Source organism: Lygodium microphyllum, chromosome 2 (assembly GCF_053477565.2).
Source record: "Lygodium microphyllum isolate KBCC chromosome 2, Lygodium_microphyllum_v1.1.10, whole genome shotgun sequence".
Classification (NCBI taxonomy): domain Eukaryota; kingdom Viridiplantae; phylum Streptophyta; class Polypodiopsida; order Schizaeales; family Lygodiaceae; genus Lygodium; species Lygodium microphyllum.
Window position 1 is genome coordinate 47,386,953 of NC_141136.1, and position 17,173 is coordinate 47,404,125.

A 17,173-nucleotide genomic window follows, 5' to 3' on the forward strand; every position below is an offset into this window, starting at 1 on the left:
GGACACCTCACCCTAGCACACAAGTCAATATCCACATCATGGTGTCATTTGGATCTTGCACAAAAGCTTACAAGCATGGACCCCTTTTGTCACATGCTTATATGTATTTATATACATATGGGGGACTAAAGTCAAAGCAACTTTTGAAAGCCATTTTTTATCATCTCAATAACTCCCAAGAAAAAGCGAATTTCAAGAAAATTCTCACGATGCCCAATCGGTTTTGACCTGGTCTACAAAGTTGCAGAAGAAACTTTTTTCAAATTCCTCACAGATTTGAAGTTACGAAGGTGTAGACTGCTGGCTACATGCAATTTTCTTCTCTCTTTCACCACACTAACTTTCCACTCTGTCCTTCTTGTAAATATATTATAATAATGTGCTTTGGGCACCCACCTCTTGTAATCTAGCTCCATTTCTCTATTTCGTCTACTACCACCCTTGGCTTCTTGCACGATGACCAAGATGGGGACTTGTCCCATCCACTATTCTCCATATTTTCAAAGATGCCATACATCATCTAGGATTATGTTAATCAAGAAGATTAGCTTAATCTAATCCCTCATGGAGGCTATATAAAGAGCCCATGGAGAATGAAGAAAGGGAGAGGAAGAAGGACAATGACAAGTCCATGAGAGCATTCTAGAATATCCTCATCTCTTTGAGGTAAGCTATGAGTGAGTTCTTTTATTATGTAGCATAATGGCAAGCTTCCTCTACCTCTTCTCCTATTATCTCCCTCTCTTCTCATCTTCTCATTCCATGTAGCATAATGGCAAGCTTCTTCTACCTCTTCTCCCCTTGTATCCCTCTCCTCTCATCTCTCTCTCTTATATTCCAATATGGTGTCTAGTACATATATTCTCTCTTGTAAATTTGTGTCTTGGTTCTCTTGATTCACTTTGAGAAAAGGGATGTCCTAGCCCATCCTCCCTTTGGCTAGGTGGTGCCCCTCTTTAGTTCGCTTAGTGAGGATTGGAGGTTGGATGGGTAAGAGGCAACCCATTCATCATTTCAGCCCTCAGAAGCTATGAAAAGAAAGTCGTGTCAATCATGGGAATGGTTTGTTGGGGTGGCAGGATGAAAGTACAAATTGGCATGTTGTGGATTCATGAGTCTAAGTGCTGATATAATCCACATGTTGATAAATTTCAAGTAAATGCATTTGTCAATGTAGTTTGCATTGCAATCTATGAGGAACCTAAACATGGCAGCCAATAAGATTTTGATTCCAACCCCTTTTCTATATTCAATAGAACATAGAAGAATGTCAAAATGGTTTCAGTTTTCCCAGTTAATTTTAGTCTATGTTTTCCCACCAATGAATATGGTTAGCCTGCATAGGGATGTAGTTTAAAATTAGTAGGCTACGGTCGGTAGCGAATGACCCAATTCTCTCCAATAGCAATAAGGAAGAGTATTCAAATTAGCCCCTTTGTCAATGAGTGCAATTACACTCGTGGTTGTAGTCAATTGGATGCAAAGGGAGTAGTATTATGAGGTTACTATTCGATCCTAGGCTACTAGCAGTGGCCTAACCTTGAAATTTTTAGGGAGAAGGCTAGTTAAATGTTGATTGTTGCATTGCATGCATTACTCCATTTTTTTATGCAAGGTTTTCTCAATCACCATGATGGATTAAGTGGGAGAGTTGGGGTCCTTCATGGGTGGCTCATATAAGTAGTGCCTTGGAGGGTAGTATCAGTTGATATAGCTATCATTAAAGTGGCCAGTCCAAGGTTTCTAAGTCTTCATTTCTTGTTCTACTAATGACTCATACATGGTAAGGTTCAAGGCCTCAAAGTTTAAGTTTTTGCATTATGGCCTTTGATTGAGTACAGTAACACTAGGTCACCTTTTTCAAAGGATTGATGCTTAAAATATTTATCAAACCAAGCCTTTCATCGGGCTTTCTCACAACAAGCAAGGTGTGAGCTACAAGTATTCATGTTTCAATAAGATATTCAAGTTTCATAAGGCATTGTGTCCAAGCTCTAATACTCTCCCAACATTCTTGCATTGTTGTAATGTAGAGACTAGGACTAAGGAACTCAACAAGCATAAACGCATGAGTCCCTAAGTGAGTCTAAAGGGCGGTTGGCCCCTGGACACGGCCCCTGGACATCTTGTATGTTGTACAATAAGCCCAAAGTGTAGTCATAATCTTATTATCCTAATCCAATCAGAAAGTTGAGATAGTAGTGTCGATACACTAACAAGGATCTTATTAGTCGCTTTTGCTTGACTATACTAGTCCATCAAACTTTTGTGGACAAATCCGAAGACACCTCCAAGCTAGCTCTTCGCTAGTCTTTTGTATCCCAGCGCCAACCATCTGGTCACGCAAATTCTTAATCTGAGTGATGAATGCTTCAACCGTCTCTCCTTCAGCAAACTTCTCCGCTGCTAGTTGATTCTCCAAGTTTTGAATCCTTGTTTGGTTTCGTGTTTCATACTGACTCCTTAGTACATTCCAAGCCTCTGGCGCTTTGGTCCTATGCTGAATCAAAGTCAGAACACTGTCAAAGCAGCTTGTAACTAAGGCACACAATGCATCTGCATTCCTTCGTTTCCAAGCTCGTAGAAGATCTGCATTCGGAGGAATCATCACACTAGGATTTGATGGGTCGAGGGTAGGCTGTGGTTCTGCGTCAGTCCCCAGCACAGTCTCTAGAATCTCATAAGAATCAAGGATAGTTGTAATTTTAAACTTCCACAAGGTGTAGTTTGTACCATCTAACTTGCCTTCGCTAAAGGTTGGTGGACAAACCCTCAGTGTTTGAATAACCGGTACAGCAACACCACCTCCTGCACTGCTTCCTGATGCACCAGAACCGCTTCCAGAAGTTGACATCGTTTCTCTTTGTTGTTGAAGCCTTTGCCTCTTGCACACTCTCCGATCTCTAGAGCCCCCTGGGCTCTGATACCATGTAAAATATTACACGGCGCAGCAAACAGAATCTGAGAAAGAGATAGAGAGTACACAACAGAAAATAGGAGAATCAGTAAATTCTTTAACTCCAAACAACTAATACAAAGATGGCTCTGTCCACCCGTGCGCTTCCACTATGTGAAGCTTAGATGGCGATCTAGACAGAAGATAGGTGAAGAGCTTAAGGCTAGCTGGAACAAAAACTCTGACTGGGTGAAAGATGAGTGATCGATGGCTGTGAAGGGGTTTAGCTTTTATAGCCTGCAAAGGCCATGAGGTTGGCCTGACCAACCTACCATATAAGCCTCCACTAGTCGGCCAGGGAATATTCCCTCTAACCCAAAGATTAGACCCACAACAGTCACCTTTTTACCATCCAGTCACATAGACCTCATCTGATATACAAGTCAGGACTCTCAACCAATGTCCGGGCTCACATTTGGCTTCTCCTCATAATGGGGGCCTTACAACTTTGAGAACCATGGATCATTGGTAGCACCTAATGAGGGTGGGGCATTGATCATATCTAACAGTCATCACAACCTTGGAAGGCGTAGGGAGGCATCCATCCACACCACTGTCAATTTCAAAAACAAATCGACCCACTCGGTATTTCCCAAGTCCAACCGATCTTCAATTTGAAGGGACAAATCCACTCAAGGTCAACGTCAGGGAGGGACCCCCAACTTTATCTTCAATTTCAAGGGCTGATCCATCCAACACCATCCCCCACAAGGGCTTGCATACAAACTCAAAATCCCACCTAACTACTACACATTAGTGCCATGGGACTAGCACTAGGCTAGGAGGGAGGTTATGTTAACCGCAGCGTAAGAAAAAGTGGAAAAAGTGAAAAAGCGCAAGTCGGGACCTAAAAGAGGTGGCCCAGAAGGAAATTAGACACAATGGAAGAAGCAGGAAGGGAAATGGCCGAAAGTGCAAGGGCAATCTCAAAAGCTAAGGCAAAGGAAAAAGCAAACTTTTAAATGCGAGACACCCCTAAAACTTTATGTAAAAGAGTACCAGGCTCCCTTTGTGCAAACTATAAAGGTAGATGGGAAGTAGGAAGGAAGCTAGGAAGATAGGAGGACAATGGGAAAAAGGGCCTAGCCGGCCATGTAAAACAGGGGATAAGGAGGTGATCGCCCAAAATGGATTTAGGGTTTTGTATATAAAGTTGAAAAGTGAATGAGGAGCTCATTCTTTGGTATGTAGCAAAGTGGATTCATCTTCTTCTCTCCTTCTTGCTTGCTTGTGTATGCTTGAGAGAGGGAGTGTGAGAGTGTGAGTGTGTGAGGGTGAGGGATCAAGGAGAAGAAGCTCTCCATCATCTCCTTTCTTCTTCTCTTCTCTTGTCTCGTGTGTGGCTATGGAGGATGGAGCTTGAAGGTGGAGACGACTTGAGGTTGCTTGAGCTCACATCATGAATCATGGAGCTATCGATGTGCTTGAGGAAGGAGGCAACTTGTTTGGGCATCAAGGTAAGCTCACTACACCCCGATAGGATCGAAGGTGCACTGGCTAGGTGAGAGATAGCCATAGGTGCTCACTTGAAACAATAAGTAGTCCATGGGTCTTGGTGGTTCACCTATATAGCTAGAGCTAATATGCCCTCCTTTGGCCACAGTAAGCCCTCCAAGTTTAGTGGGTTGCATACAATTGTGGAGGTTGAGAAGATACGATGAAGCAATGAAGGTCACTTATGCACTTAGGTCAAGATATGATTATGGGAACATTGCTTCAGTAATTGTGCAAAGGCAGGCTCCTCCATGACTAGGTCTTCTAAATTCAGGATATGGAAGAATTTGAATTGATATTGTAAGCCCTCATTTCCAATGAGAGCCTATACGTTGCCTTCTCCTCCTCCGAGATTCAAAGTTTGCTGCTTTTCTCTTAACCTGCCATTGTGGGTACCTGTCATGATGCCATAGTTCACCATTAGTGTCCTTAAGGTAACTTCTTACTGGAAAGTTAGTAGGAATTGATTATGCTTTCTTAGGAAGAATAACATGTTAAAATACAAAAGGAGCATTTTTTCCTTCAAAAGTAATCCATTCATTTCAAAACTTTACGACTTTTTCCTCAGTCACGAGTTGATTTTCATTTTCTCTCTTCCACTCTTGGACATTGATGGATGGTTTATTCATGCATGTCATTCACCTTACCTATTTACATGTTTGATTTCACCTTGCCCTAGAATCCTTTCTAACATTAAGGGTTGAGAGGTCAAGGGCATTTAGCACTAGCTTGCGGCGTTTTACTTCTGCATGAGCCAAATGTGGGTGGGCCACGATGTGCCCTTCTAGGGGCCGATTACGAATGGTGGTCAATACCCTATAGGAGGTTGGATCTACATAAGTGGGATTATACTCAGAGCTCTTAATGGCACATCGTTGCTCAGCATTGGCCATCATTCGATAGCCTTCTTATTCCCACTGGAGTCTGAGAGCATACCATTTCCTCAAAGATGATTCATTATCAGCTAGCTTGCGGAGCTCGTCCAACTTTCGGCTTGTGGTAGTAACTTTGCTCTTACTATAGGAGGTGATCAGTCATTGTTTGAGGGCTTGATCTTGAGATAACTTGGCATTGGTAATTAGTTTTTCCATGACCGTGGGGGTTTTTACCATTACGAATTCGTATTCCTCCTAGGTGCATGTCATGGAGATCCAAAATACATTGCAAAGGCATCAATGAAGGTAATTCCTTTTGAAGGCTTGGTGGTTTCGAAAACGATCCATGGAGAAGGATTCATCTACAAATGTCTTTGGAGGATTTTGAAAGAACTGCAGGCAGCACATCCTTTCTAGCAAAACAAGGTATCTGCTAGGTAGACATAGGGCATGAAAATACAAGACATCCAACTGGTGGGAATCAATGTTCACATTGACATTCATACAAAGCTTTGGAATGGCCTTTTGATCATTATGGGAATGCCTATGCATGTATGCTAGATACCAAGCAAAATGAGCTGTCAATCTCACTGAAGGATCTAGAGATTGTGAATATTGGTGAGCAAAATGAAGGTAGTTTTGGTATGCTTGATTGGCAGTTGTCCAATTCCCTGGAATTATTGGCCAGTATATCTGAGGTCCTGTAAGAGAATCAGTCGAGCTCCATCCTCTTCTTCTGGGAATCTACTGATAAAATCCTTTGTATTCACTAACCAACGGAGGGGGTTGAGAAATAGAAGTGGCAGGAGATGGAAGTGGAATAAGTAAAAGAGGATGAAGAGATGGGTAGGCAAAATCATAAAAGGATGAATAAGTTAAAGAAGGAGTGACTAAAAATTTAAGTGAATCAGTTAGGAAAGGTATTAATTGATAAACAGGAAAAGTAGAAGGTATATGGATAGATGGAGGAGGGCATGGTGGAGAAGGGAAAAAAACTCGATCTTCGATGAAAGAACAATAGGTAAATATAGGAATTTGAGGAAAAGATTGAGGTTGGAAAAGAAGAGGTAAGATTGCTGTTGAATTGGTTTGATAAAGGGAAAGATAGGTATCATAGCGATGAGCCATTTGTTGGTAGTACAATAGGCTAGGAACAGAGGGACCTAAGACAGATCTTCTCTGATAGGCATTAAAAAAGGTTGAATCAAATGGATGCTTTTTGGAAAGATGAGCTAAGAGATCCACCCTCAGTTGGTTAGTGCTCTATACATAGGTAGAAGCTGTATTCTGACGTTGATTCAGGACCCCAGAATCAATCAATGAGTGCCAAGAATTGTCAGGGCAAGTAGCCACTTTTGAGGAGTAACACTGGAACATGCCATCTATCTGCAACTCCAAATAGTTGACATACAAAACAGCTTGCAAAACCATGTCTCCCACATACTAGGCCATATCTACTTCATCTTGAATCAACATATCACCTCGTAAATACATGTAAGATAGCAACATGGTATCCGTCATCACAGAATCTTCAAACACCATATGGACCACTTCTGTCAGTAACTCTGGAGACCAAGCCCCACTCCAACCATCCTTTGGAAGAGGAAGATCCATCGTTGAAAACTTCATGTAAAAGGCTAACTTTTGCAATTGATAGTGGACAAAAAAAGAATGGTCCGGAGGAACATACTCCTGAAATTGCTCAAATGTAGACCATAACAAATCCATCCTAGACTGCAATCTTTCCACTTTATCTTGAAACAATGGACACAATGTGGCCTACCTCTGGAGAACTGCCAAGTTCTGCTTAGAGATAGAAGGAATCATAGGAACATTGGGGCTTGGAGGAACAGACTGTGACTGCGTCAGTTGGTCTTGCAACTGCTTGATTTGGGAAGCTTGTGATTCCACTGTGTCATGAGCAGTTTGTAAGGCTGAGAGTTTTGTATCTAAAAGAGTCTGAAACTCTTGAGCTTCTTTGGACATTCTCTCCTTCTCCTCTGAGACTTTAGTGACCTCTGACTAAGCTTCTGTTAACTGAATCTTCAAAGAAGATATCTCTTATCTTTGAGACTCAATCATTTGGGTTTGATGCTCCATCTGCCTAAACAGATCTACAAGTGTGTCTTTAGAAGAGGCTAACTCTGAGGTTGGCTTATGCAACTAGTCTTTGGACTGCATTAGTTCTTCATAAAAGAAGCATACAGCTGTTGAGCACAAGCTGTCACACTGAAAGTTCAATCGAACTCTGGATGTCTTTACAGAGGAATGGAATGGCATCTCCCGATACTAAACTGTTCAAAGAAGGGACTGATATGTCCAAGGAACCCTCTCTATGTGCTCTGAACAAATTATTACATGTGAGGTAAGCAGGGAGGTCACTGCCAGATGTAGCAGGAATTGTGACTGAAGGAAGAACTGAAGGAGTTTTATCTGCCAGACGTTTCAAGCGCTTTCGTTGAATGACCAGTGGAGGAGGGGAATCAAGATCCTCTATGTCAATAAGTTCAGACCCTTTTGAAGGTGGTGGAGGAGGTACTGGATCAGATGGAGGAGGTGGTAGCACACCCTTCTTTAAACCTGAGTATGTCAAGAAAGCATACAAGTAGGATCCATAGGTGACATTTGTAACATTTCCTCTGGTTACTTTGACAAAATGTTGGTCAATCTTTGTAAGCAGGTAAGTACTCCAATCAATAGCCACCCCTTTTAACACCATCCTAGAAGCTGTGAAGAGCTCTTTGGACAAGTAATGGGATGGTGTTTTGGTAGGCATAAACCTGTCTTGGAGAAACTGGTAGACTAACTTCCAAAGAGGATCAATGATTATGGAAAAAGATACTCCTGAAGTGTTTATAACTTTCTTGACATCCAGAATTTCTTTGGTATGCTTCTGTAGCAGCTTGAAAATCTCATCATTAGAGAATAATTGTCTAGTTGTAACAAAGGGCTCTCCTTTGTAGGGAAGAGACAAAGCCTTCCCTAACCCTCGGGGTGTTAATATCATGGAAGCACCATGAACTAGGCCCGACTTCTTGCTATATGAGGCAAGGAACTCATCACACAGGGATGGATAATCTGGAATCAAGGGGAATGAAGTAGCCACGAAAGTCGCAAGTTCTGCTTTCGCTATAGGCTCAAAAGCCAGTTAGAGAAGAAGAATCCCTACTGACCAACGGGACATACTGGATAGGAAGAGGAGCGTGAGGCGCCATTCAGATGGAAAACGCACACACCGCAACACAGACAATCACAAAGAATGCCTGCAAAATAACCAAAGAGCTATCAAAAAGAGATCAATCGAAAGAAGGACACACACACAGACGTAGCTAACCAATTTACCACCCCAAATAATACACATCCTAGAAAAAATTCGGCATGACCTCTACACATATGCGACCAAAAACTTCATGCGATGCAACAAACAGGCACCCAAAACCCTGTATCGGGTAAGAAAGAAAGAAAAACTACAAACCGTACCCGTAGTCGTAACACATAAACAAACCATAATACCATAAAAATGTAAATCAGGACCTAACCATAACTTTGACCATCAATTTCAACTAAGAGGACTTTACGCGCCCATCCCACGAAGCGTGTTTATTAGAAAGGGCAAAAAAGTGCAGTGAGGGGGAAATTATTTTAATGAAGGGTTCATTTTAAGAAATTATTAGCAATGGGTGACATTTTATTAGGTTATAAACCTTAATAAGAAAATGACGGTTCCTTCTTAAAATCTTAATTACAATTTATTAGGGTGAAACTGTGCTTTATCGAAACCCGAACTATGATTCCCAGACTGGGTCTCTAAATGCAAATTCATTAATTAAAAATTAATAGTGATGTGAAGTGCTTTTTGGCCAGCACATGCTTTTTTGTGACAGTTGGTTCATTTTTATTAAAAATTAAGGTGCCTCTTAAGTACACATAGCGCGTGCAAAGTGAACGGATGGTTGATTTTTAAATTATTAAATTGTGTGTTTAACGTGAATGCACGTGGAAAAGGTGGGTAAAAAATAGTTTATTTTAGCAATTAATTGTGGTTAAGGGATAATGAAAATGAATAAAGCTCAAAAAATAAATACCTGGTAGGGGTGTGTATGCAATGGACTGAAGGCGTATGGAGTAGTCCCCCAACTGCAATGAATCTAGTCAAACAAAAACAAACACCACTGACTGAAAAAAATAAAGCACCTTAGTGTTTTTGTTGAGTTTTATCTTTTAAAAAAATTGTTTGTTTATGATTTTCTTTTCAATTGTATTTTAGGTGTGTTTTTTTTGTGTATATTATTTGGTTTGGTTTATTTGTTTTGTTGTTTTATTTTTTTCTTTTTTTTCTTGCTTTTTTTAATAATTAAATCAGAATATATAACACATGGATATGGTATGAAGTGTAAGAGTGGAATTTTCAGCCATCTAGCAAGTGTCAAAAATGTGTGTTAATTCATCCATGAATTTCCAACTAATTTTGAGAATTTAAAATAAATTTTTATGAAGTATAGTATTAAAATTAGGGATTTTTGGCTTCAAATAATATTTTACCGTTTATGGAAGCATTTTTAATTGAGAAATCATTGGCAAAAGGGGCAAGGGGGGTTTGTGGAAAATTTTGGAAATTTTTTTTTTATTTATTTTTAAATTTTTACTAATTTTTAATAAATTTTACTCATTTTACATGTAATTGTGAAGGAATTTTCAGCTTTTAAATTTTTTGCAATTTATTTTTTTAAATTTTCACTTTAAAAATATTTCAAATAATTTTAGTAATATTGGTTAAATTTTAAAAAAAAATTGTGTACTTTTAAATGAATTTTTGGAAATTTTATAGGTTTTATGTTTATTTTTATGTATTTTACGGATTGGAAAATAAAAGGCGGTACTCGGGCTGCGTGTGAACAACGAAGGATGACTGCGTGTGAACGGCTAACTGCAATCTGTGTGTGAACGGCTGACTGCAATACTCCACCGCACGAACAAGTCGGAAGCGTGTCCTCGCACGTGAACGCCCGCTAGCACACTCGTACACAGCGGGAAAATAACAGAAAAGAAATGGCAGGAACGAGGGCTAACTGAGTAGATTAAGTGAATTAAGTTAGCTTAGTCTAAGAAAGTCAATGAAGTTAATTTAGTTGAGTAAATCAATTAAGTTAGTTAGGTTAGTCTGGTTAGTTAGGTTAAGTCTGGTAAATTAGGTTACTTAGGTTAAGTCTAGGAAATTAGGTTAGTCAGGCTAACTAGGTTAGTCTAGTTGGGTAGGTTAAGTCTGGTTAGGTCTGATTAGGTTCAGTAAGTCTAACTAGGGTTAGGGGTCTAACTAAAGGTCAGTTAATCTAACTAGGGTTAGGGAGGCTAATTGTGGTTAAGTTAGACTAACTAGTGTGAAGTTAGGTTAACTAGGGGTTAGGTTAATCAACTGTGGGTTAGTCAATCTAACTAAGGTCAGTTAATTTAACCAAGGGTGAGTCATCTAACTAGGGTTAATGTAGACTAACTAAGGGTGAGTTAGACTAATTAGGGTTAGGGGTCAATTAACTAAGGTTAGTGGTAACTAACTAGGGTTAGTTAGCTAGGGTTAGTGGTAACTAACTAGGGTTAGGCTAGTTACTTTAACTAGGGTTAGATTAGTTACTTTAACTAGGGTTAGAAACTAACCAGAGGGGGTAGGGTGGTTGGAGGAGGAGGAGGTTGGTGGTGGTGGGGGAGGAGGAGGAGGAGGAGGCAGCTAGTGGTGGTGGTGGAGGCATAAAATACATCAACCCAAACAAACCCTAAAACATCCACAAATGCTACACTAAATAATAACTCTAGGGCCGACCTAATGTACCAACCTAAATGCCCCATAGTGAACCCTTCAATTCCCTCTCATGAGTCTCCTTGACTAAATCATGTGCACCCATTAGCTACTAATACTCATTCCAACTCATCCTCTAATCACTTGCCAAAACCACCCACAAAACCACCAAATTAGATGAGGAGACCAAACTAGCTAAGTGAGAAATCAATGTTAAAGGCCAAAACGCCCTTAGTCAATGCATTGAGGTGTGGAGTCTTTAGAAGTCATGGGATATGTCATTTTTCATATCTTCTTGAAAACCTGTATTAACAGGGTGACAATCTATATTGTCTTCATGTTTCTCAATGCATATTTGATGTTGTACCTTTGTGAATAATTAGTTCTTGAATCTTTCTCTATTGTCGTTGTGTTCACTGTTCAAGAATCTGGTGTCTTATGCATTAATTTTGCCATTGGAAAATGGAACCATTCAATCAACAAGCCAAATCTAATCTATTGTTGATGAAAATACCTACACTACAACCACTAAGGTGCAACCACTTTGATGTAGTTGCCAATTGAAAAGAGAAATTGTTGGTATCTATTGAGTGATCAACTTTGAAGGAGGAGACAACATGACATCCTCATGATACTATTCAAGCTACGAAGGAAAGTTCAAAGGAGGAGAGGGTAAAGATATCCAAGGAAGATGGATAATGGCCCAAGGTAGTTGCTAGTCCACATTAAAGTTTGAAGTCTCCTAAATCCAAGAAACCTTTGTTATCTAAGTAGCCTTCATTATCTAAGTAGAAAAGAGAAATCCAATGGCATTAACCTAGATCAACTACTAAATCTAAGGAAACAAACCCATAAGGGATAGCCAAGGATACTTTCAAGGTCCAATGACCTCTCTTGAGATTGTTGACAAAGTTATGCTTGAAATTCCCAAGATTGACTCCTTTTAATCAATCCAAGGATCCAACTAAGGAGTCATCTTTGATTGTCAAAATCAACAATCCAGTAAGTCAATCTTGAAATTCCCAAGATTGACTCCTTTTAATCAATCCAAGGATCCAACTAAGGAGTCGTATTTGATTGTCAAAATCAACAATCCAGTAAGTCAATAGTAACTACTTCCAAATCTAGCATGAAATCTCAACATTCATAGTCTTTGGCTACCACCAAATCTACCATTTCAAACCAAGGAACAAGCCTCCATTACTTTAACACAATAAGGAGATACAAGCTCTATGACCAAGTGTACAATGAAATCGATGATTTATAAGGCACACTCCTCTTAATTGAAATACTTGGCAAATCTAAAGACTAAGATGATCAAGAAATCTCTCGTAAAGATGGTGCAAGAGATAGCATGACAAATAATGAACTAGAAATTTATAGTCTTATAGAATTAAACAACATCCTAACATCACTAGCTCACGCTTACATAAATGCCAACATTAGAATTATGTTAGAAGAGCAAAAAGCAAATACAATGACATGGGATGAGCAACAAGAGATTTTATTTCATTATGTATAACAATTTTTGTGAAGTCATGAAGCACATGCCAAAAGCTAAACCTATGGAGTTGCACTTGATTCCCTCCTTCTACATAGAGTACAAGCAAGGTGAAAATAGGAACATTGAAATGGAGGGTGAAATGTAAATTGATTAGAAATAGTATTCTAGTTTAAGTCTGGCAACTAGAATTGGTAGTTGACTAATGACCATGGCTAAGCAAAGATAAGCTTTCTAGATTTTTATGCATGATCTAACACATGTAGCCCCTACATATCTAAGAGTGCTTGCAATTCTCCCAATGTCAAACTTGTTGCACCTACCAGAAACATCCTTTATGTGACAAACTCTTACTGAAGAAAGGGCTACATGTGGCTAGCAAGTTGGGACAAGAAAGTATGGTAATTGATGTTAGTGCCTATGTTATTTACCTCATCCAAGACCTGTAAATACTCAATGCCTACATGCTACTCCAATAAAATCCAAACTTCTCTATATGCTTATTCCAAGGTTGAGGGACATGAAACCTAATATGTATGCTTCTTCATCCAATGATGCAAAGTAAAGCGACTTACCTAAAGCTCTCCTAGCAAGAACACATAAGAAAAATGTAGTCCATGTAAGCATCCAAAATATAAGCCAACACCTATTAAAGACACTACTCAACCAACCCACCAATTAGACCAAGATAGACTCTAAGAAAAAATTGAGGTGATTGCTTAGTCTCATCCTCAACTTACCACATTTAATTTGTCCCTATCTGTTATCCTTATAACTTTAGTACGTAATCTTCATTCTATCAGTAGAATAATCGAGGATATTGTTAAGAAAACAAGATTGCAAGGACAACTAGATTCAACTTTTGGTACATTTGCCAAGGTATTCGCAATTGTATATATGGGTATTGCTAACAAGTATATGGTGAAGTTGTGAAATGGAATTCCTACTTGGGCAGATAACAAGTATTTGTTAGGGGTAAAGGTGCCTATGCCTAATTTTCTATGTATTCATTACACTGAGAATACTCGCACACATGTATATTGCATGTGGTAGGTACCCATCACTATCACTTCATTCTTTATTCTTTCAATGACATTTGAATAAGGGCAGGCCAATCACACATTGTGATTATTGGAGTTCCCACATCCTATGTATCTCTTGCCCTTGCTCTCTTGCTTCTTCCACCATAGATCTTGCTTCCACTCACGTGCTTCCATTCAAGGGTTCCTCTCTTCAATTGGTATCAAAGCTGAGATAAAGGAGCTTTTCCCTTTGTTGAAACGTAGGCATGTGAACCATGTGTATACAAGGGTGGATAAGGGTAGCTGGGTGTAAGTGATGTGGAAGGTAGGGGAAACCCTAACCCTAACTTCTCTAGAGGCTATATAAACTGCCTAAAGGGCACTCTCACCATTAAGGAGAGTGTAATAGTTGTACTTGAGAACAACTCACTAAGCAAGATCTTCTTCTTGTACATTGAGCTCTCTCTCTCTCTCTCTCTCTCTCTCTCTCTCTCTCTCTCTCTCTCTCTCTCTCTCTCTCTCTCTCTCTCTCTCTCTCTCTCTCTCTCTCTCTCGTGCACACTCTCATGCTTACACTGTGATATTTCAACTTGGTATCAGAGCCAACTCTAATCCAACAAGCTTCCTTTAGCTATATCCTAACCTAACTGCACAAGAAGATCTTTTGCCTTCTCATTTACCTTCTTCTCCACCATAGCCAGCTTGACCCCCCGACCTTGGAGGAGCTAGTGTGTGCAAAGGAGATAGTATTAGCTCCTGATTTCTTCTAGAGACTTCATCCTCAGCTCAAGGTGCTCCAGCACAGTGCATCACACACTAAAATTGGGTGATGAGGAGGCCAACATTTCGTTTTTTCCAAAATTGGCGCATATTTGCAAGCGACACATCTCGGGGTATTGTGTGTACTAAGAAAGGTGCAATGTTGGCAGCTACCATGGGGCTTTGTTAGCCCCCTTAGTGAGACATCTCACTCTAAGAGGGTTTGAACTAATTCCTCTCCTATTGTCTGATGTGACCAAAACCCTAACTATGGGTTTTTCTAGCATCCATAGCCAAGAAGCTTCAAGCTCTGCCATTTTCACTTTTTTCAATCTGGGAATCATTAACAGTGATTCTAATCATTGAAGCATATGCTTTGAAGTGTGTTCCTGATCTGTGAGTAGCTCCAATACTCTGGGATATCATAAGCTCACCGAGAAGTCGACTCTCAACACTGGTCCTTAGTCAAGTATTTCACTAAGCTTGACAAGGTAAATACCTAAACATCTCAAGTGGTCTTAATCTTGAGATGAGTGCTTCTTAGCACTGAAAAGGCCTTTAGTAGCATTAGTTGCTTCTACCTTATGATGAAACATGAACATGGATGTAATTGAAATCTCCTCAAACTCTTCACCAAGTGTCGAAGTTATTGATGGACCTTGCATAACCAAATATTCATCCACTAAACCACAAGCCGAAGGAAAGGACTTCCAAAATATTACTTTGAGGTACTACATATGTATGATTTCCAACCTTTTTTATCCTTACAGTGTTAAATTTTTCTCAGTTGTAAGGCTATCATTTTTTTCAGTTGGTTTGTACTTGGCCATTTGTAAAGGGCTAGACCCTACCATTGCCTAGGGCAATCGGTAAGACTTGCCTATTATGGCCATGGCTTATGTAGATTTTAGGCCTCAAATCCACAAGTTTAATGGAAAATATTTCCATCCCTAGGAAGTCCTGGTGAAATATAAAATGATGGAACGAGGCTACTTGCCCTTCATAAAAGGGACCAAGGTTATTGATCCATCAAATCCATTAGATGTAGAAGATGATGAAAGAGCTCAAGCCATAATCATGCTTCATCTAGATGAGTCCCTAATTCATCATATTGACCAACTCTCCCACTGCCAAGGAGAAATGGGATGAGCTTGAAAATATATATGGTGCTACAGGAAAGAACTCCAAGATTTTTCTAAATATCAAAATTTTTAGCTTGGAGTATAAACAAGGAGAAGACCTAGGTAAGTTTATTTCACATATGAAAGGGCTCATGGCATAGCTGGCCTCCGTTCAAGCACCAATTCATGATGAAGATGCCATTTCCATCCTTTTGAAGGCTGTAAAGAAATCTTTCCAATCCTTGTAACTACCCTTACCAATATCCCTAATTCGACTTTGGAAAGCACTATCTAGTCCTGCTTAGATGAGGAGAAGAGGAGTCAAGGATCTACTTCAACAACCCATGAGCAATTCTTAGTGCATACTATCTTTGCCAAATGCTCCTTTTGCAATAATAAGGGACATCTTGTCAATAATTGTTGGAAAAAATATCCCAACAAAATGAAGTGTAAGAAGATAGGGCATATTGCTAGTAAATGTCTTACCACTCCTAAAGAGCCCAAAGAATTGGAGGCCAACTTTATCTCCAAAACATCTGAAGATAAACTTTTCTAAATCCTCTACTTATAAGCACTCTTGTAGCCTATTTATAAAGGCATCATATTTTGTTTAAGAGGGGATCTTAACATGCCTTGTAGTCCAATGCCACTTTGGCATTGAGGGGGGGTGTTGAAAGATAGGCATGTGAACCCTGCGTATACGAGGGTGGATAAGGGTAGCTGGGTGTAAATGAACTAGAGGGTAGGGAGAGCAAGGGGAAACCCTAACCCTAACTTATCCATAGGCTATATAAATTACCTAAAGGTCACTTCACCATTGAGGAGAGTGTACTAGTTGTACTTGTAAACAACTCACTAAGAAATATCTTCTTCTTGTACTACTTAAGATCTCTCTCTCTACCTCTTATGCACACTCTCGTGCTTCCACTCTGATATTTCAACACCTTTTAGTTTGATTTAGCCCATCAATACCTATAGTAGTTTTTTTCACGGTAGCCATGGCTCCTTTCCTACAAGGTATGCATGCACACTTTAAGTAGACTTGTTGAAGTACCACTAAGTGTCTTCTCAATCCCATTACCTTCATCATTGGTAACAATAAACAAATCAACAATCAACATGATTGCACTTGGCAAATTTTTCTCTTGTCCTTAATTAGTTTTGACCATCACAATCAACTCCTAAACCTCTCTTACACTTAGCCACACTCTTTATAGCTTCCTCGGGCATCCTTGGTTCCATTGGAGCATTCCCTACAATGATTATAACTATACGTACTACTATATAATATAGCAATAGGCATGTTCTTATAAGCCCGTCACAGTTTGTCACTAGTGTTTGGAGCCTCTTTCTTACTCTTATTGATGCTAGTGCTTGCTCAGATATGTGGAATGCATCAAAGTGATGTAGTAAGAACATAGGTGAGTTTATGCAAGGTATTTCAATGTTGTATGAATAAGGCAACAAACTATTTGTTTGAAAAAATATATGCATATTGCCACTTGATGCTAGTGGGGTCAGAGGTGGATATATTCATGTAGGCCATTGACGGTCTAAACCCAAATATATTATTAAAAGATTTTGAGTCTCAACCTTGAGACTGGTTACATGTATTTGAGCATTGGCTTGATGCTTTATTACTTCAATGGCTTTT